The following is a 22,455-nucleotide window of genomic DNA, read 5'->3' on the forward strand; positions in this document are numbered from 1 at the left end:
TGTTGCAGTTAATCATGAGGGAAGAAAAAATGCAATGGCAAAGTGAAGCCACCACAAAGCAGTGTGGGCGTCATTTTACGCAGACTTGTTGATAAAAACAAGGCAACCATTTCAAGCATTCACACGAACGACACCCACGTTTTAAGAAATTTTCAATACTTTGAAAACATTAAAATTTGAGCATTTTCAAGGATCACAAGCACCTGTACGAACCTTGAGAAATGATCTTGATTAAGGAATTTCATTCAACGACACATTTTAAAATTATTTACTTACAATATCGCCCTATTTTTTTTACCAGCATCCTCCTTTTTGTTGTAATTGGTTTCAACCAAGGTTGGGTAGGGTTACTTTAACTGGATTACTTTCAATTACTTTTGGATTACTCCAATACCAAATATGCTAATGAAAGACAAAAGAAACTAAATATGAATACAATTATGACTCACAACACGTGGTATGCTTTCTCTCCTGGCTTTGATCTCTGGCAAAACTAACATAAAATGCGACACAAACAAAATGAAAATGAATCCAAACAGCTTGCCAACATCATTTTTGCCGTTCCATGTGTTCCGTTACTCCCTAAGCCTGCACAAAATTTTGTCATTTTATTCATATTTAGTTTCTTTTGTCTTTTATTAGCACATTTGATATTGGAGTAATCCAAAAGTAATTGAAAGTAATCCAGTTAAAGTAACCCTACCCAACCCTGGTTTCAACCTAGCAATCCTGCTATGTTATATTTCCTAATTTTTATTCAAAACTGGTACAAGATTTTCTTTTTCCCCCTGCACTTTGTCGCTCAATCATTAGTCATCGCTCATTAGGTTAAATCATTCCAATTGCCACCTTGATATGAATGAATTTCCAGATGCTTCATGAACAGGTGAATAATGCGTGTCATTATTCTTGGAGCTAATCGTTCTCCCTGCAGCGTTTGACTTGCGTTTGCAGGATTAGTGCGCGTTTGTGTCAAACAGGTTGAGAAGAATGCAACGCTAGTGTAATCTGCCCTCGGCTTATTCTCACTATTGTCATTACATCAAAAGCCTGTAGGCCTGCTCGCCCCAGGCCGCAAAACATTACAAAGGCGACGTTTAGAAGAGAACACTTTCTCTCAATTTAAAATACTTCCCTCCATTCGTGTTGCATACTTATCTAGCTATCTAGTGTAAAGTCTTGACCGTTTTATAAATACCGATTACTCTGCGTCTTTGTATGTCCCTTATACGCGCCAAAACGGCTGAACAGATTTTTCGAGAAAATTTACAGAGTAGTACTTTAGGCTTCTGGAAGTGTCTTTTGCTAGGTTTCGTTTTAAGGCAACCAGAATAAATACGAGAAATATCGATAAACATATGCTTTTATGTGCAAGTGGCTCTGGAGCTGCTGCGGTCATACTACTCTTTGGGACTCCCTAGTGGCTCCCTGGCTCTTTTGCAACAAACCACGGTCCCGACAACCTCGCTCAAGTACAATGCCCAGCATAGCAACCCCTGCGATTCTGAACCATTATGCTTGTTATTGACGATTTAGGTTTGGTGCATTCATGTTTAGATGTGTTTGAAGGCATATTCCAGCCCATTGTTGTGTCATTACCTGAGCAAAGCAAGCATATCAAATGTACAGTGATGGGAAAGTTTATTTTGAACTTCAAATCCTCCATATCAATACTATTGTCACTAAATGACTGATTATTTTGTTTTAAAATGTCCTAACATAAGAAAGTTAAATTACAGACTTTGTGAAAGTACTCTGAATGCACCAGTTGTGTTGTGTAACATTAGCAATTGGCAATTAACATTTGTGTTTCTGTTGCCGCTATTCCATTTAAAAAAAAAAGTTTGACACACTCTTGGAGTTTACTATAAAACTAAATCTAAAAGTCAAGTCTCTTTATTTATCTTTATAGAGCATATTATTATATGAACTGTCTAGTTTCTAGTACAAAACAATAAAGGTTACCCATAGAAGCCTTAAACATACTTATATAAACCTCTTAAATATACACTCCTTACAACATATAGGACTGAAGCAAATTACGAACAAATTTAACTTACAAACGATCGTCCTTAGATTCCTAGTAGGCCATTAAGGCCGTACTGATGTACTGGAAGGCCATTATCGCCTACGATATCATTTTAAAGTTCCAGTATTTTATTGTTCATGTTCAATACAAATTCATCAAATAATAATAAATAATAATAATTTCCTTGTATTGTCATTCTGTGTAACAATGTACACAGAACGAAATGTCGATTGCACCTGACCCGTTGTAGCGAGCCGATGCAGCCGCAGCCAACAGAGGGCGCCGCCGACCACTTTTTAAGTCTTAGGAATGACTCGGCCGGGGCGCGAACCCGAACCTCCCAGTCTCAAAGCGGGCGCCTTACCATCTAGGCTACTGAGCTGGTATGTTGGTAAGGCAATTTTCACAAGGGGAATCTGTAAACAGTATGGCCACTATCACATGAAACCAGATTTTAATCAATCATTCGCTAATTAGCGATTGTTTTGACAAACTAGTTAAGTGGTATCAATACTGATTACCTGGTAATTAAAAAAAAAATAAGACTACATACAACCATTGTTGGGCAGCGCAGTGGTTAGCGCTTGTGCGGCACAGTTCATGTCATGGGAACCTCCTTCGTGGGTTCAAATCCAGCTCCAGACCTCCTGTGCGGAGTTTGTATGTTCTCCCCGTGCTTGCGTGGGTTTCCTCCGGGCACTCCGGTTTCCTCCCACATTCCAAAAACATGCATTTCAGGTGAATTGGCCGGTCCAAAATTGTCCCTAGGTGTGACTGAGCGAGTGAGTTGTCTGTCCCCGTGTGCCCTGCGATTGGCTGGCAACCAGTTCAGGGTGTCCCCTGCCCGATGATTGCTGGGATGGGCTCCAGCACCCCCGCGACCCTACTGAGGATAAGCGGTGTAGCTAATGAGATGAGATGAGATGAGATGAGACAACCATTGTTTCCAAACTAACATTTTTAGCATTTTTTTTTCTTGAAAGCCAATCAATGTCAGAAATGCAATGTTCGTATAATAACAAAGCAAAATAATAAATAAATAAAACGAGTTTTGGCAATGCACAGATTACCCATGTGAGGAAAGGTACCTGAGAGAGGCTCATCCACACTACAATAATGACACAACTATAATAGACACCCTGACAATGCTGAGCATAAAATATAAAACACAAAAATGGCAACTAGCCATATATAACCTTATCCTCCTTGTTTTATAACCTTATCTTCCCTGTTCCTTTATCTTCTTGGGTTTTTTACCTCACGGTGAATGTGTGAACCTGGAGTGTCATGCCCAATTTCATTGTCACAATATGTTAACCCATTTTGTAACAATGACAATAAAGGTATATTCTTTTCTATTCTATTCTAACCCAAAAATGAGCATGTTCCTGATACATCTCTCAGAACAACATACTACGTTGAATCCACACACATCCAAAATATAAACAAGTTGATCAACTCTAGTTCATTAGACTTGTTAAGGTACACCACTGCTTATGTCCAACAAACTAAAGTTGCACAACAAAAGCCAAATAACACACTCTGTTTTACCCATTATCCAAATCTCAAGCAGTCATCGATCGATTCGACAAAATCTAGTTTGTTTTAGGATTACAGCTGGAAGATTTCTGAAGGGACGTTATGAGGTCGTGCTCAAGTATTCATTTCAACTTTTCTGAGTCAGGTCACCTTGCTACTGATGCAGTCTAATATTCAACTTTCCTCTTTCAATAATCAGTAAGGACAAACACAACAAATTGAAGACTCTGAGGTTGTGAACAGCTATGTGAAGGACGAATAGCGGTCAAAATGATGTATTGTTCCATCAGGCAAAATCTCATTAGCAGCCAGGTAAACAATCTGTAAAGACATGTAAAGGTTTTGGATTCACACCTCCGTAGTGACTTTTATATAGTTTGTCGTCGCGGTTGCACATTGAAAATGCAAAACACAGAAAAGATGGAAAGTGGCCCGTCTCATTGATAAAAAGAAAGTAACTGTATTGGTGCAACCATGTGACATGGAATTCTGCTTGGGGTGCAAAAGCACAATCCATTGTTGGAGCAATTGCCCTAGAGACAGCAAAAACTAAACCTGATCACCACCCCGCCTCATACAAGTCATCTGACAACTGTGTGCTTGGGAGTGCATGCTTGGTGCCAATGACCTAGGTATATTGAACCTTAGACCAAGCCTCTTATAAAACATTGAATAATAAAGTTCTAAAGCTACAGTATGGCTATCATTGAACCGTCTCACAACCATTCCTTTATTTTAGCAGGGATCAGTATTTCTTATAAACAGAAAATACAACATGCTGAATTCATAGTTTGAGTATGATTTATAATTCAGTGCATTCAATTGGTTATTTCATTGACTTACAGTAAAGGTTAGGAAATCCGGCCTGCTCATGTACTCTATTGTTGTCTTTAGAGTTCATGTACAAAAGCAATTCCCATTCCAAATCATACTCCAGATATGAAAACTGATTATTTGCACAAACAGTAGCCCTCAAGAAATTGCTGGCTGCAGTTTGCCGTTGCAGTCTCAACATTACAGATTACTTGATTTGGCGACATTACCACGATTTTAGCTAACCTGCATTGGCTCCCTGTTAGCTTAAGATGTGATTTCAAGAATCTGTTGGTAGTATACAAAATCATGCAAGGACCTGCTTCCTCATATGTTTCAGATTTATTTTCCCCTGTGTTCCGGTCCGAAGCCTTCTCTCTGAAAACACTGCTCTACTTGTGATCCCAAGAGCCAAGGTTCGAGAGCGTTCTCCATTCAGACCCCGGTGCTGTGGAATGCTCTTCCCCCTGAGATTCGATTTGCAACCTCAGTGGACATGTTTAAATCTAAGCTTAAAACACACTTCTATTCTATAGCATATCCATCCATCCATTATCTGCACCACTTATCCTCAGTAGGGTCGCGGGGGTGCTGGAGCCAGTCTCAGCGATCTTCGGGCAGTGGGCAGGGGACACCCTGAACTGGTTGCCAGCCAGTTGCAGTCTATAGCATATCAATAACCTATATTTTATGTTGACTATATCTGTGTATCTGTGTATTATTTCCCCTCATGTAGTCTGTGCTTTGCAATAATCTGTGGTCTGTGCAGCCCTTTGAGACTCTTTGTGATTAAGGGCGTCACAAATAAACATGACTTGACATTGGCGAACCAGTGCATAATTGTAATCATTAGTACTGTAATTAAAGTTCTCTCTTCAAAATAGAATTTCTAATGTCAAAAATATCCTGGAAATCTTAAACTTTTTGATTTATCCGGCAATCATGCCTCTGAAACGGCCCAAAAACAACAACAACAACAAAAAAATGCTGACGCGAGTGGAGATAAAGCATGCAAGAACCTGAAGTAAATATGCAGTATTGTCACAATTTTTTCCATTTGAAAAAAAAAATCCACTTTTTTGGGCTTCCTGCATCATTTATTAGAGATATTTCACTGCTAGACCACAATCATGGAGCTTATTATTATCCCATACCTCTGGAAAAAAAACAAAACCTTAATCAAACACTAAGTAACCAACTATACACGCTTACTGTCAATGTAAAATCCAAGTTTTAAAATATTCTCTAAATGGCACAGTGTTTCTGCACTTCATTTTACAGCTCATTAACTTGGCACTGAGTGAGTTAAATATTAACGTTGTGGAAAGTTTCGCCAGTCTGGAAAACTTTAAATATGGCGAAATAAGTTATCTCCTTCGCAACCTCACAATATGTCCTTACAGTGTAATCATTCTTTGCCAGATGTCTGATGGTTGCAAAGGAAGGGGAATGATTGTGAACAAGAAATAAAGCCAGCAGTAAAGTGTTGCAAGTTCTATTTGGACAGACTTCTGAGACTTTAAATCAACAGATTATAATTACCCTGTCACGCCAGAGACTTTGTCATCACAAAGCATGCATGAAAGAATAGAAAGAACAGAATCCTTACCATCACATTTTTTAATGTCTATATTAAACATTATTATTATCATTAAATATTTGTATTCTTTATAATTTGGGCTGTTCTTTACATACCATTTGAAGAAAGCACATTTAAAAGCCAAATAACTCTGGTCCCTACAGTCAGTCCGTTTCATGCTACTTAAATAGGTTTTCTCATTTTATGGACAATCATTAAGTACAATCTCGCTACGTTAACAAATTAAATCGACTCTAAAAACAGACAGTCTGCACCGTAACGTTTTGTTTTAGTGCCCTTTTTGCCAGCTGAACCATCTTTGTGTGAGGCATGCTTCCAGGGGGTCTGTAATAACCACAGGCCACTGCTAAATTTTGAGTGCAACCTTTACACACGGCTGCAGCAGCACTAACAAGCCTTATCGACAAAACTCGGGGTTGACTCTTGAACTTGTGACTACAACATCAAGTAAACAAGCAGCATTTGAACGATAGTTGGTGGATTCTGCCGATCCACTAATAGGAGCAATCGAGTGGACCGATTCCATTTTTATCCATTTCTGTGAGATTTGGTTGGACTGTTCTGCTCAACATTTTAGATATTTGGTTTATAATTTACAGTGATGAGCCATCAGGGACTGCCAAGCCTTCTCTTCTGACCAAAAAAACTCAAATCATGTGATTGTAATTATATTTTGTCCATGAATACTTAAATAATTCCAAATTGTCAGCTTCCTTCTATTGTCTCTCCCTTGGTTCCAGATGATGAAGCATTTAACAAATCACATTTCAGCCATTCCTTCTTGCCAGGGTCCAAAATCTACCCTGAGGCCTTCACAATCAGTTCTGCAGGCCTCGAGTTATAAAATGGGTGGCGATAAAGTTGTCGGTTTAGCCAATCAGATTTCGAGTTGGCGGTGCCAGGGCCTTCTAGAAGGCCAGAGGAAATGTCAGTGATGCCCAAAACTATAACTAGCTAGGGCAGGGGTCAGGAACTTATGGCACGCGGGCGATATATGGCTCTTCATGAGTACAAATGGCTCGTAGCTAAAATGAACACGTGCAATCTATTGTTACATGTAGAGAACATTGCTGTGGTGCCGAGACAGTATTAACGCTCAATGGGACTGGTCCAGTATATTAATGACACATATTTAACAACAGTTTAGGGTCAAGGTGTCACAAAAACAGACCGGGATATGGCTCTAAATCGCCAGACAATCTTTTACATGGAAGCTCCTTTAACATTGTTGAGACACTTTAGGATGAAAAGCAACAGAGCAAACTTGTACCCAAAACAAACATTTTACTCAAAAGCCCCGGCACCTAGATCAATTTCATTGAGTGAGCAGTAGGAATGAGCTGAGCTATACACAGTGCATGAACTCTTTTTCCTCGCCCAGCGCCGTTTGCACTGAAGGTAAACCCATTGGGGGTCCTCGGTTGCAGTATTTTGTGACATTTTTACGAAATAACTTTAACTGCAGTTTGTTTTGGAACCATTATTTAGAATAAAAAGGGCAGTCAAAATGAGGGAGATGAATTTTAGATGGTATATTTATAAGGGATACATGATCTGGCATTATTATCATTTCCTAGATGTTATCATTTCATCAACCATTGCACAGTGAAATAAAATGTGCTGAAGAATTAGCTTTTGTCTGGAGAGCGGGTTTGTCTTTATATATATATTATATATTCATACATACATAAGTTGATTTTAAGGCTCTTTGGGTCAAAATGGTTCCCGACCCTAGGGAGGTAACAGAGTTAACACAATGAAAAGGTGCAGATCAAGATTTCCGTGTCAATTGCTTCTGTAGAATGGACAGTTTCAGCCCTAAATCGTATACAAATTTAAAACAGGAATACGGCAGGAAGGCTAGACTTTCAGCATTAGCTGTGATGGCGAAGGATTTGGTGGACAAATAAAAACACAATATTTTAAACAATATTGCAATTTTGGGAGTTTTTTTTTATAAATGTCGCAGGTGTAGCAGAAGTAAATGTTTTATAGCCATAAAATGACTATTAAAGGTTAGACCAGGTGTACATAGCATGGCCCACCAGTGGTAAAATGTATTTTAAAAAAGGTATTTAATACGTATATACAGGCTTGTTATTTTTGATGAAATATGCTGAATTTGATGCATCGATTTAAATGGATACGACAGTAAATCATCTGCTAATATCCTCTACGGTTCAAACAAGAGAAGAGCAGCGACTCGCGGGTGGGCAACAAGCAGTGCAAAGTTCTTCCGAGACCACATAATAAATAAAGACGCAACAAATCATTTACAGCAGCTCAACCGCGGTCGTTTCACTTTTGTAAAACCTTGAGCAGTCTGTGTCAGGAGCTGTAGCTCAATTTGTGTTTTTGTGGAGACGTGAACTGCCTCACTGACGATTTATTGGGCCGCAAATCAGACGATTGTGTTCTTTGGCTACCGCAACATTCTTTCTCACATCTTGTGTAAGGATTCCTTACATTCAACAGCTCTCTGAAAGTAATGGTCAGATGGGGCCGTTTGATGCTTTACCTATCAATGTATGCTTTTATTTAAGCCTTACCTTTTTTACACAATTATATGTTCAATAAACAGTGTGCATTTTGTAATTAATTTATTTATGTAGGCTATTCACGCTGTTTTAACGTATTGCTTGGCTAGTCAAACGATTTTATGGGGACAACGGAGTTTCAACAGAAACTATCGATATGTAAATTTGATTTCAGGGGGTTTGTTCGACAGTATTAAAATGAATTGATTTAAAAATGGATCACAAGAGGACAGTCAACAATCCATATAAAAGATACAGTGTATAATGTTTAGTCCTATCTAGTGTCGAAAACAAATACCGTAAATTCAGGACTATAAGCTGCTACTTTTTTCCCCAAACGTTCAACCCTGCGGCTTATTCAGTGATGCGGCCAATTTATGTAATTCTTCGAGTACAAAATGTAAGATTTAGACCGGTGGAATATATGCACCGAGGAAGACCGCAACTTCTTAGCTTGTGCACAATTTTAAATTAGCGTAGAAATATCCTCACCATGCAAATTGCAAAAAGAAAGCCACATGACGCAGCTTTCAAGCTAAATGCAATTGAGGAGTCCGATAAAGAAGGACACAGGTACTGCACGTAAACTTTACTTTGCGAGCGTGTTGCTAGCGTGTTTTTGAATAGGGGAGCGTGGGACGACGTCTATATGACATAGTCTCTTTCCCATACTGGGGAAGACGACTTTGATGACGCCAGTTATAAGGAGGAAGATGAGGACGGTTTACCGTGATTACTACAAGTATGGTATGTTTTTTTAACAGCCGTTTACTGTGTCGCGAGCGTGTTGCTAGCAGCGTTTTGCTACCCTTCACAGGCACGGTTTGGGATGAAAGTTATAATATTATTATAAAAGCTTTGAAAACTCTCTCGGCGTACCGTCTTTCTTTGTAAATATGCGTAACCATGTATAATATGTATTTGCAACTGTATATTTTTGTAATGTATTTATTTTAGACACTTATTCTGATATGTTTTCCACGGGCGAATCATAAAGAAGGGGCGAAAACAACGGGGGCTGACAGGAAGTGGAGTAAAGGTGAGACGTGTTTGTGGACGCAGCGGACAATAGTGGATATATATTTTTCCCACTCTTACCTTTGGAAATATACATTTTTTTTCCTTGGATTATTTTCAACGGGACCCGGACTCTGCAGGTCTGCATCAAACCTTAAGTACCGGTATCATTTTCCGTTCATTTTGCCGGCTGTGGTTTTTGGACTGTGTACTTTATATTCAGTTACAATCGCAGGACTCAAAGTCGGGTTTGGGTGATTGTTACATGTTTTAATGTGGGCGCATGCGGCTTATATACAGGTGCGCCTTGTGTAAGTACAAAAGCAGTTATCCTCTTAAAATGTGGTGAGACTTCTGCTTTTTTACGATTTGGCCCGCACCAATGCCAAACCTACGTATTTGCTTATTATCACTAAGAATCAACCCCAAACGTTGGAGGCATCAGTTGATAGAAAAGTATCTGGGATTTGATAAGAGTTTCTTCGAAACCCAATTTGAAAAGTAGTGTACGTAATGAAAACGTGTTCAGTGTAGATAATATTCAACACATTAGCTTTGATTAAAAACTATCTGCTCAAATTACATTACTGTATTTTCACGCCCAAAAGTAGGGTGGTCCTTATTTTTCGACTTTTAAAATTTCATGCTCTGACCCCTTGAATATGTTCCAATATATACAAAACGTAATTAGGCAAAGTTTCATCAAAATCAAAGGATATTTAGAGGTCGCTCAAGGCCTCTGAAATTTTGGTATGAAAAATAAGGATTTTTCGCACATTATATCAGACCTAGTGTACAAAGTTACTTGTAACTTTTCTTGTGTTACAATTATAAGCAATGGACTGAAATTGGATGTTCTAAAACGCCGTACACATAGGGTTAAGATTTCCGTTTTTTCTCGAAAATTGCCAAAATTTTACCATTTTGGGAAATTTCAAAGTCGTTGAGCTACCTCTAAATATTATCCAAATTGTTCAAAATTGCACACAGTGTGTTTTTATCGATATAAGAACATATGCGGGGGGTCAGAGCCCAATATTTCAAAAAAAAAAATTTCGACCCCCATTAAGGACCACCCTAGCCCAAAGGGCACAACACACAAGTATAGAGAATCATTGCCGTAAGGGAACAACTAATACTGTGTTGCAGAAAGAACACCGTAAATGATAGCTTTTAGCAAATGAGTTGCTACCCATCAATGCTCGGGTAATATAAGCCCCCACTCAAGTGGCTCATTGATAAATGAGAAATAGTTGCATGGAGATCACAAAGCAGTGAAGTTGAATGTTTCTAAAACATTCAGTCGGTCCCAAAATGTTTGAACCTTTGTTATAGGTGATAAATAAATAAAGTAATTATCCAATATTAAAAGGAAGGCTTGGAAGTAATTACAGATCATCCAATTACTGTAAATTCCGGACTATAAGCCGCTACTTTTTTCCCAAATGTTCAGCCCTGCGGCTTATTCAGTGAAGCGGCCAATTTATGGAATTTTTCTAACGGCCACTAGCGGCGCTGGAGTATAAGAGGTAAGATTAAGACCAGTAGAATATGTGCGCCAAGAAGGACTGCATCCTCCAAGTTTAAGCATACATTGTCTGGAAAGTTAAGAAATGTTCCGATAATGAGGAAGACGCCCTTGATGGCGATAGTTATGAGGAGGAAGTTGAGGACGATCTTCCGTGAATTTCACAATTACGGTATGCTTTTTTTTTAACAGGCACGTTTGATACATATTTATCTTAGAGATTTATTCTGTTATGTGTTCTACGGACGAATCAAAAAGAAGAGGCGGAGCAAACGCGGGCTGATGGGAATTGGGGTAAAGCTGAGTTACCGGTAGATCTGTCTGTTGTCGCAGCGGACAATAGTGGATAAATATTTTTCTCACCCATAACTTTGAAAATATACATTTTATTTCCTTGGATTACTTTCAACGGGACCCAGACTTTACAAGTCTGCATCTTACGTTAATTACGGGTATCATTTTCCATTTATGATGCCAACTGTGGTACTAGAATTGTGTACTATCTACGTGTTTACAATTGTAGATCAAACCTCGCATTGTTTGTTTGCTGTTATTAGTGTCAATAAATATGTTCAAACCAATAAAAAACGTGTTTACAATCGTGGGACTTACAGCCTGGTCTGGGTTAAAAATGTGATTGTGTATAAATGCAATAAGTACAAAAGTGTCAGACCACCTAAAAAGTGGTGCGTGCGGCTCATAATCAGGTGCGCTATATAGTCCGGAATTTACGGTAATTAACTTTGGCAATTATCTTAGTTGCATGTTACGATACCCTCCGTGCTGAGAAGCAGTTGATGCAACAAGGAGACATCTACATTACTCAAACGCAGAGCTGATATTGCAGTACGTCCAACATTTCAAAACCACATAAGAAAACCATTCCCGATTCACCGTCTTGCAAAAGTACGCTTCATAATAAGCCTCCCCCCAAAAATTAGCTCTCCTGTGAACCAAATTATACCAACAGCGAACGAGCAGGAGCCCCTTCGGAAAAGACCCTTACTTCTCGAGCTTGACAGAAGAAGCGGTGCCTGCTGGGATCTTTGTTTGTAAATCAGCATGCAAAGCAGCGGCTGTTTGGTAGACTGCTCGAATGAACTTCTTTACAAATAAACTTCCGGACCGAGAATAGCTGTGGTTGCAGGGTTGTTGCCAATAAATAGGCCTAGGTGAGCCATAAAGGAAAGTGTGGTTTATATGAAAACATTGGGGATCTTACATACAAGTGTTTGTATGGCTATGCTAAGTGTATAATGATGGAGCTACAAAGCATGGTGCAAGGAACACAATTGTTTTAATTTTAAGTGATACTATTCTACTTAGCAACGTGTCCTGTGTATTGATGCATCGGATTGGACACAACCGACTTTCACAAGTCGATAAAACCTCAGCTAGTTGCACAATAAAGGCTGGATAAGCTACATTAACGGCAGGTCTTCATCAACAAGCTAAGTAATTTCCCAGAGAAAAGTAGAAAACGGATGCCAAGGCATATTACTAAAATGCATAGAGTTCTAAGTTATAGAGACGCTGCCCTACTTACAAACGAGATTCCGGATGATCGTTCGTAAGTTGAATTTGTTGGTAAGTGGCTTCAGTGCTATATTTTGTGTGTTAACGGTTCATATAAGGGCAGCACGGTGACGCAGTGGTTAGAGCGTGTGCGGCACAGTTCTCAGGTCATTAAATCAAACCTCCTGTGTGGAGTTTGCATGTTCTCCCCGTGCTTGCGTGAGTTACCTCCGAGCACTCCGGTTTCCTCCCACATTCCAAAAACATGCATGTTAGGTGAAATGGTCGGTCCAAATTGTCCCTAACTGTGAATGAACGAGTGAGTTGTCTGCCTCTGTGTGCCCTGCGACTGGCTGGCAACCAGTTGAGGGTCTCCCCTGCCCACTGCCCGAAGACAGCTGGGATGGGCTCCAGCACCCCCGCGACCCTAGTGAGGATAAGCGGTAAAGATAATGGATTACGGTTTATATAAGTATGTTTAAGGCTTGTATAAGTAACCTGTATTGTTTTGTACTAAAAAATAAAAATGTCATAAAATAATATGCTCTATAACGATAAATAAAGTTAAGTTTAACTTACTTTTGGAAGATGAGCTTCAAGAGTTAGGGCGCCCTCCTATTCCGTGGTAAAAAGTGGTCGAAAAAAAGCGATCCAACCATTTTCTCAACCGCATCAAGCTTCCATATTCCACTTTCATTTCAAATGAAATGGCTCACCTCTTCGTTACACTTTACACCAACCATATTGAATGGATGCCAGAGATATTAAAAGATAAAATTGTCAAAGTTCTTAGCGCGCTGGAGATACAGTATAGAATGTTGACAAATGAACTAGGAAGAGGATTTCTACACGCCGGTAGCGGCGGAAAGAAGCACTACAGTAATGTCCTGTACTCTGAAAAAGTGCACACAATACAAAATCTAACTTACAGCAATGTCCGGATATTTTTCGACATCCCGAATTTTTTTTTCGTATCTACCGTTTTGCGAAAGTCGAATGGTCGTAAGTAGAGGAGCGTCTGTACTTATTTCGGATGGCGCTGAACGTTTATGGAAGTTGTTTACAATTTAAAAAACGAAAGCTATTATATCAATATCATAGCATGAAGCTGCAATATATTTCCCCCGCACTCCATCACAAAATACCAAGCTGATCAGACAATCAAAGCCGTTGGACCAAATGCACTTTAACTCTAAAAACCATTGCCCATTTGCAAGGCTTTACTCCCGTTTCAATGATAGACATGTGCCAAGTAAAATGCAAATACAAAGTAAGTAACAGTTAATGATTGTAGGGGGTGGAACCCTTGTCTAAATTAAAGCAAATTACACCAGAGTACTTAAGAGGATTAAGATAACATGAAAAGAAGCTAAATTATAAATAAACTAGGATGAAAAAAATGCGACAAATGATTAATCCTATATTTGATCAATCTCTTGATCATTTACATGATTAGATAGACAAATAAATACTTTTTCATTTAGAAAACACTATTCCATTTTCTTTTTTTTTGCAATTAAAGTTGAATTTAAATCAATTTTTATTATGTTGCTTGTTTAGCCAGAAAAAACGACAACAATTCAGCAAGAAGATCATTATTCTTTAAAGTAAATGAATTAATATAACGGCTTAAGGATGGAACCTTTCACCTTCAAATTAATCACTTTTTAACATACACCAAGTACATGCATGTTTTTTCAAACATAATCTTGTCACGTTTGAACTTGAAATTTGACAAAAATAAAGAAATAATGAGAACCACTCATGTGGTCTGACACGCCTTTGATTTCTTGAAAAACATTAATTTTACCAAATGTTTGTGACATCATTTGAATGGCACACCAATCTGGTATGTTTTCAACAATGGTGGACATCAAAATTTGGTTTTCAATATGTACAGTTAAGCAGATAAAATCTCAAGAATTTCAAATTCTAAAAAGACATGCAAATAACTCAGTAACATTTTCAGGGTCTTGCTATTTCTCTGATCTGTACTACGCATTTTCTGCATTAGGATTAGCTTGACAGTCTTTCCGCTTCAGTTCATTCATTATCTGCACCGCTTATCTTCAGTAGGGTCGCGGGGGTGCTGGAGCCCATCCAAGCTATCTTCCGGCAGTGGGCAGGGGACACCCTGAACTGGTTGCCAGCCAGTTGCAGGGCACACAGAACCAGATAATTCACTTGCTTATTCGCACCACGGGACAATTTGAACTGGCCAATTAACCTGAAATGCATGTCTTTGGGAATTTGTGAGGAAACCAGAGTGCACGGAGGAAACTTAAGCAGTCACGGGGAGAACATGCAAACTCCACACAGGAAGGTTCGATCTCATGGCCTCTGAGCAGTGCCGCGGACGCGCTAACCACTCAGCCGCCGTGCTCCGCTTCAGTCCACATTGATGATAAAAAATATTACTTGACAAGTTGACAGTAAATTAGTCATATGTAAAAAAAAAATTGTGTGTACTTTTCTTTTGTTAAACAAATGTTTGAGCCGATAAAAAGGTTTTTTTATCTGGTTTCTATATATAGTAGAGAACTGAGACTGCTCGCTACTTTGCACTTCGGTTATCGCTGGTTCACTCCTTCACAGATTTTGAATTGATTTCGTCTCGGCTGTCATTGATATTGTATCTTGCATTATGTTCTGATAGAAAGCAGACAGCTGGGACAGTCTAGGGAGGGCGGTCTGTGTTGGGTGGGCGTGACTGCCTGTGTACCTTAGCATAACGCAAGCTACATTTTAGTGGCCCGTTACATTGAAAATAAATACTGCCATTAAATCGGACTCCATGGAAAGTCAGACAAGCGCAACAAAATGGTGAACAGCAGCAGGAGCATAGTGGATTATTATCGGGTTCCAGAGGCTACTCGGGTGGCGACAGGGAGAAGTAAAGAGCGGTGCTGCTGGTTCGGCTATCAACCCTCCTAAGCAAGGCACTGTTGCGAACAACTCTGTATCGTGCCAATGGAAGGTCCATTAGCTATGAAACGCATGACCTGAAGTTATAACTCGTGGGAAACCACTAAATTTGGGACATTTTATTTTAATCATCGAGGAGATCTGACTCAAATCGAGGACACCCAATGCTAGAGTGCAGCTAGCCAGCCACTCTCTAAATTGCTTTCTTACACTGAAAGGAAAATCCCTCTAATTTTGTTGTACAATTGTATAATGACAATAAAGAATCCTCATACAACTGCAACTATGTGTTGTGTGTTATTATTGGTAGATCTATAATTGTCGTTTTATTTTAGTTGTAATCTTTAAGTTTGTAATTACACCATCTCGAGGTAAGTTGAACTCTTGGGGGCTTTTATGACGGTGTGACACTACTTTGCGGACTTAATCTTTTTGTTGATGGTTCTGGTCCCCAGTAACTGTGAAAACCAAGGGATCGCTGTATTTCATTGCAAGAGAATTGTCAAAAACATAAAAGTTTCTAAATATTTTGCCTATCACATGTTTTTTTAATCACGTAACCCCCGTATCCAATTAGTAACGATCAATTTGACAATCACCGGTTGATTCATCGATTAGTAACTTGCAGATATCACCAAGACTACGATCTTGCACACAAAAAAGATGACGACACCCCTGCACTTACATAGTCAGTGACCCTTAAGTGAATGTTAATAGAAGAAATAAAATGCTTAAAGGCAATCTACAAAAACAGAAGCTTGCAAATGTCGGAAGACAGCCCGGCTTTTAAAAAGTACTGCATCATAAAACACGGCCTGCAGACCTGCTTTTTATTACTCGTATAAATATTCAAAGACGAAATTAAAGAGATCCTGATGAGGCTGGACAAAAACACAGCAAAAAATAGACAAAAACACGTGAATATAAGTGAATGATTAAACAAATTTCAATACTACATACCTGTCAACCTGTCTATTTTTGCCGTACAAAGTACGTTTATTATGCATTTTAAGACGTGTACGACGTACAAGAGAATCTGTACGGAAAAACGCAAATTTGGCAATTATGGGTACCATCCGGTATACACCGACGATCACGAAACGGCAAATCCATCAAGTCAAACGAGTTCGCCGCGGTAGCCTCTATCTCGGTATCATTTTTTTCTTCGCAAACGGAGCGAGCGTTCGATGCTACTGTGCGCATGCATCTGCTGCTGTAGTGCCCAATTTTGATTCCCCTGCAAAATCCTCCCCCCCTTACGTGAATGCGCATTCTGCTGAGCTTCCGAAAATAGCGATCGTATTCTATAAAATAAGCTTATTAAAACAACAAAGCTATCACTTCACAAGGGTTATGAAAAACATGTTTCCCAGTGACAAGGCAGCAAAAGTTTGTATTTTCTGTCCCTGTTAAATAGTCTGTTTGAAATTTAAAATACAAGCATCAATGGTTGATATTGTGGTTTGGTTTTCAAAATAGAAATGCCAACTCATTTTTTTCGTCCAAAAATGATCTTTATTTACAAATTTCAATTTAAAGTGTTGTTAATGGATATTTTAGTTACGCTGATAATAAAAAAAAATCAGGAATAAATTGTTAAGAATATGTACAGAATGATATAACGAAACACATGTACAATATAACATGTTCAACTACATAAATAAACACGTTTGAAAAGAAATATGGAGTAAGATTTTTTTTGTATTTTGTAAGGGAAAATACGACAATTTGTAAGGGCATGGAGCCGTGGAGGTTGACAGGTATGCAGGGTTGGGTAGGGTTACTTTAACTGGATTACTTTCAATTACTTTTGGATTACTCCAATACCAAATATGCTCATAAAAGACAAAAGAAAACTAAATATGAATAAAATGACTCAATTTTGTGCAGGCTTGGGGATTAACGGAATACATGGAACGGCAAAAATGATGTTGGCAAGCTGTTTGGATTTATTTTCATTTTGTTTCTGTCGCATTTGATGTTAGTTTTGCCGGAGATCAAAGAGATCAAAGCCAGGAGAGACAGCTTACCACATGTTGTGAGTCATCATTTTATTCATATTTAGTTTCTTTTGTCTTTTATTAGCATATTCGGTATTGGAGTAATCCAAAAGTCATTGAAAGTAATCCAGTCAAAGTAACCCTACCCAACCCTGCATTTTATGTTAGTTTTGCCGGAGATCAAAGAGATCAAAGCCAGGAGAGAAAGCTTACCACGTGTTGTGAGTCATCATTTTATTCATATCTAGTTTATTTTCTTTTATTAGCATATTTGGTCTTGGAGTAATCCAAAAGTCATTGAAAGTAATCCAGTTAAAGTAACCCTACCCAACCCTGCAGGTATGATACTATAAAAAACAAGTTAACAGGTGTTGAGCTTGTTCAACTCTCAACTGGAGGAAAAAAATGTCTCAACGCAGCACGGACAGAAAAATAAAATATTTAAAAGCTGAATAAATAGTGGAAAAGAATCAAATATAGGCTGAACATTACGAGGGCTCACCTGCAGCTCGCTTTATAAAGTCCAACCGAAAGTGGAATTGTAGAGTGGTAAAAATAAAAAAACAATTAATAAGCAGAAATATCCCTCTCAAAAATTAAGTGCTTTGTCTGAACCTAAACTTAAAAAAAAAAATCATAAAGTAAATAAGTAAAAGGACGTGACTGAAATATTTCGCGCGGTCGAACGCCGATTTAAAGATGGCGTACTAGAATTGAGGAAAGTTATGTCGCCGAGGACAGAAACACTCCCGAGACGCTGTCTTCGCGAGTAAAGCAAGGAAGAGGAGGAAAGTTACCTGACTACGGCGGTGAGAATTAATGTCGAGCGACTCCGAGTCAGTCACTAAGGCGGGCGGCGAGCGTCCAAATGTGGGCTCCGATGTCAACACGTCTCGCTTGAACCGGCGCCATGACCCGCCCCGTGTAGTGAAAGTGACGAGTGGCTGAGGCAATGGCAGCTGCCCACTTTTGGAAACAGGGCTGGTCACGTCAAAGAGTTTTTAATTCATTTATTTAAATTATTCGGAAAACTTGAATACTATACTTTCATTTATTTAAATGATTCGGAAAATGTAAACCAACTTGAATGATATATTTCAGCCTGAAAAATAATTTGTCAACTTAATACGAAAGGCACTGAGGGTTATGCGGTTTATAATATTTTATAATAGATGTTAGGATATCTATCTTTTTTTTGTTCTCTTTCTTTTGCTCTCTCTGTCACTTTTTCACGTTCTCGCGGACTCTGATTATCTATTTTCTTTCTATCGCTATCTCTTTCTTTTTTCTTTCTATCGCTTCTCTTTTTTTCTATCTCTCTTCTCTCTTTTTTATTTATTCTTTCCTTCTAAGTTTTCTTTGTTTCTTTCTATTTTCTCATTTTTTTTTCTCTTTTTTTTCCTCTTTTCTTTTTATTTTTTCTTACTTTCTGTTCTTTTTTCTTTCTTTTTATTCGTTTTATTTCTTTCTTTCTCTCTATTTTTTTCTCACATTTTTCTGTTTTCTCTTTTTTTTCCTCTTTCTATTCTTTTTTTTCCAATTTTTCTTTCTTTCTTTTCTCTTTTCTTTTCTCTTCTTTCTTCCTTTCTTTTCTTTCATTGATTTTTTTCTTTTTCTTTCTTTCTTTCTTTCTTTCTTTTCTCTTTCTTTCTTTTCTCTTTCTTTTTTCTTTCTTTTCTCTTTCTTTCTTCAATTTTTTCTTTGTTTATATTCTTTCTTTCTATTTTTTCTTTCTCTCTATTTTCTCTTTCTCGCATTTTTTACTATCCATTCTTTTTCCATTTTTTTTCTCTTCTCTCTATCTTTCTTTTTTCTATTCTTTTTCTTTCATTCTTTCTTACTTTTCTTTCTCTTTCTTTCTATCCATCTATCTTTCTTTCTTTTTTCCCTTTCTTTTCTCTTTATTTTCTTTCTTTTCTTTCGACCCGTACACATTTTTGTCACTCAAAATCTAAACCCCTCACTAAAACACAATCAACATTTCATGAAAATTTAAGCACAATTTGCACTCCATTCAGCGCCCTCTCCCATTTCGTACATACCATTATTATACTTCTCACTGTGTGTTTCTATTTTCAACAATGCTTCAAAAATAGTGATGATAAAATTTGCACTTATTTCGTGAGCTTAATTATAAATCCGTAAATCTTCGACACGAGAAAGTCTTTCGATTTTCACCGTGACTGAAACGAGTGCAGCCACTCACTCGCTTGTCCTACTTCTGATTTCCCGCGATGATACGAGATGGTCTTCGTCTTTGCGAACACATTGGGATCGTGTTCCTCACACAACATCGTCCATAAAAGCAACACTTTGATATGCTTGTTGCTGTGTGCTTTGTGTCAGCTTAGGGATTTCGTTATGCTGCTTTTTGCTAACAATGCAGCGAGCTGGAGCTTTTGTACTTGTGTGTTCCAATCACATGCACGGTGGCTGGAAGCTTCTAGATCAGGGGTGGCGAACACGCGGCTCTATCTTGGCCAATCAGAATCCGGCTCGTTGCCTCATCATATTTTCTATATACTGTGGCTCTTTGCCTCGTTTCTTGTTTACCGTAAATTCCGGACTATAAGCCGCTACTTTTTTCCCCAAACGTTCAACCCTGCGGCTTATTCAGTGATGCGGCCAATTTATGTAATTTTTCCAAGGGCCGCCAGCGGCGCTCGAGTACAAAAGGTACGATTTAGACCGGTGGAATGTATGCGCCGAAGAAGACTGCAACTTCTTGGCTGGTGCATAAATTAAATTAGCGTAAACATACCCTCATCATGCAAAATGCAAAAAGAAAAGCACATCAAAAAATCCACCATCACCAACGGGTTTCGAAAAGCAGGTCTGCTGCGTGACGGAGAGGAGGGCACAGAATCAGGAGTGGATGAGAGTTCCAGCAACAGTGACAGCGCGACTGAGGCTGCAGGAGCGTGGGACGACGTTTATATGAAGTTTCTTTCCGACACTGAGGAAGACGACTTTGATGGCTTCAGTTCTAAGGAGGAAGATGAGGACGGTTTACCGTGATTTTTACAAGTACGTTATGTTTTTTTAACAGGCCCGTTTACTGTGTTGCGAGCGTGTTGCTACCATTAACTGCCCTGTCACAGGCACCGTTTGGGATGAAAGTTATATTATTAAAGCTTTGGAAACTCTCTCGGTGTACCGTCTTTCTTTGTAAATAAGTGTAACCATGTATAATATGTATTTGCAACTGTATATTTTTGTAATGTATTTATTTTAGAGACTTATTCTAATATGTTTTGCACGGGCGAATAAAAAAGAAGGGGTGTAACAAACGTTGGGTGACGGGAAGTGGGGTAAAGGTGAGACCTGTTTGTGGATGCGGCGGACAAGAGTGGATATATATTTTTCCCACCCTTACCTTTGGAAATATATACTTTTTTCCTTGGATTACTTTCAACTGGACCCAGACTCTGCAGGTCTGCATCAAACCTTAAGTACCGGTATCATTTTCCGTTCATTTTGCCGGCTGTGATTTTTGGACTGTGTACTTTAATGAAAGAAATTCAGTTTTAATCGCGGGACTTAAAGTCGGGTTTGGGTTAATTTTGTGTTTGTGTTACATTTTTTTAATGTGGGCGCATGCGGCTTATATACAGGTGCGGCTTATAATCGGGTGCGCTCTATGGTCCGGAATTTACGGTAGGTTATTTCCCCCTCCTAAAACACACTTATATCCATCAGAGTTCATAACAAATAATAAATATTATTTTGTAATTAATTTGGCAGATTTGCTGTTTTTATGCTGCTCCAGACACGTAACTGACTGCCAATCATCTGCGTAGGTTACGTCTAATGCCGGGAAATCAAGTAAACATTTCATGAGCGTGTAGACTGTTCCCCTCATGGTCAAAAGGGGCAAAATGCAAAGCGAAACGGAAATATGAAGATGGACACAGGCAATGCTCCCTCTAAACTGCGCGCGTGCGCAATCGCGCACGGCCTGCACATTGTCAGCGCACGAGAAAATCTAGCCAGCGCACAAAAATCAGGGCTCGAAATTGCTTATTAAGAAGCGAATTAAGTCAAAGTTACAGTGCATGAAGGTAAAATACACGGGTTCCCCTGACGCTGTGTTCTAAATGCGGTATTTTGAAGTCAATGTCGAATGAAGTTGAAAAGTAAAGTCAGTAGAGTTTTTCGAGAACCGGCTTCTTCGGCTCGGCTCACTAAAGAGAACCGGGTTTTCCGGGTCCCAAACAGCTCTTCAGGTTGTTTTTGCTTCTTTAATCCCTACACGAGCAAATATTATGCAAAATTGTGCACAAAATGACTTAAAGGAAGGGGGGTAGAACAAAAAGAAAAAAATACCAACATGAAAAAGTAGTGAAAAGCTGAGAAAAAAAGAAACAAAAGGAAGAGAAAAAAGAAGGAAAAATTGAGAAAAAAGAAAAGAAAGAAACAAAAGAAAAAAGTAACAGCTTGGAAAAAATAAACACATTTTTTAAAGGAATTAAAACAAATAGAAAAAAAACAGGGAAAAAGAATAAAAAGTTTGTGTTGCATTCAAATAATTTCCAATTTTACCAAGTCAATCTTGTTGCCAATGTACTTCCACTAAAAAAATGTAATTAAATACAGTTGTGTATCATGCAATCGACTCAATAAGCCCCCAAAAATGTTAGTATTATGCATCAAAAGATACGAGAAAAAAAAAATGTAAATCTTGTGAAAGAATTGTTGTAAAAACAAATGACGTTTGTAGGCCGTACAACCTTTGCAATAATACATGAGTCAATTCATTCAAAAGAGAAAAATAATTTTGCATTGCCAGAAACTCAGCAAAATGTAACGTGATGTCAAGTTTTGGATATGTTTGATAATGACATAGTTGCCACACTTGGGATTGCTGTTGCTCACTGTTGTTTCAAGCGTTGCTCACCGACTTCGTGTGAACGCTCGGACCCGTAGAAAATTACAGGGAACATTGGACACAG

At 38.6% G+C, this 22,455-nt stretch overlaps 2 protein-coding genes across 4 annotated transcripts in view; one reads left to right on the plus strand and one right to left on the minus strand.

The window, feature by feature from the left end:
- Positions 1-18,465, minus strand: part of palm3 (paralemmin 3) — a 72,561-nt gene extending 54,096 nt beyond the window's left edge. For all 3 annotated transcript variants that reach the window (XM_088341541.1, XM_088341539.1, XM_088341540.1), the window contains exon 1: positions 18,301-18,465. The gene's annotated coding sequence lies outside the window, so the exon portion shown is untranslated. The remainder of the gene's footprint in view (positions 1-18,300) is intronic.
- The window catches only part of plppr2b (phospholipid phosphatase related 2b), a 155,999-nt gene continuing 151,734 nt past the window's right edge, over positions 18,191-22,455 (plus strand). The window contains exon 1 of the mRNA XM_088341543.1: positions 18,191-18,312. The gene's annotated coding sequence lies outside the window, so the exon portion shown is untranslated. The remainder of the gene's footprint in view (positions 18,313-22,455) is intronic.

Source organism: Urocampus carinirostris, chromosome 8 (assembly GCF_059441175.1).
Source record: "Urocampus carinirostris isolate Australia breed hairy pipefish chromosome 8, RoL_Ucar_1.0, whole genome shotgun sequence".
NCBI classification, from domain to species: domain Eukaryota; kingdom Metazoa; phylum Chordata; class Actinopteri; order Syngnathiformes; family Syngnathidae; genus Urocampus; species Urocampus carinirostris.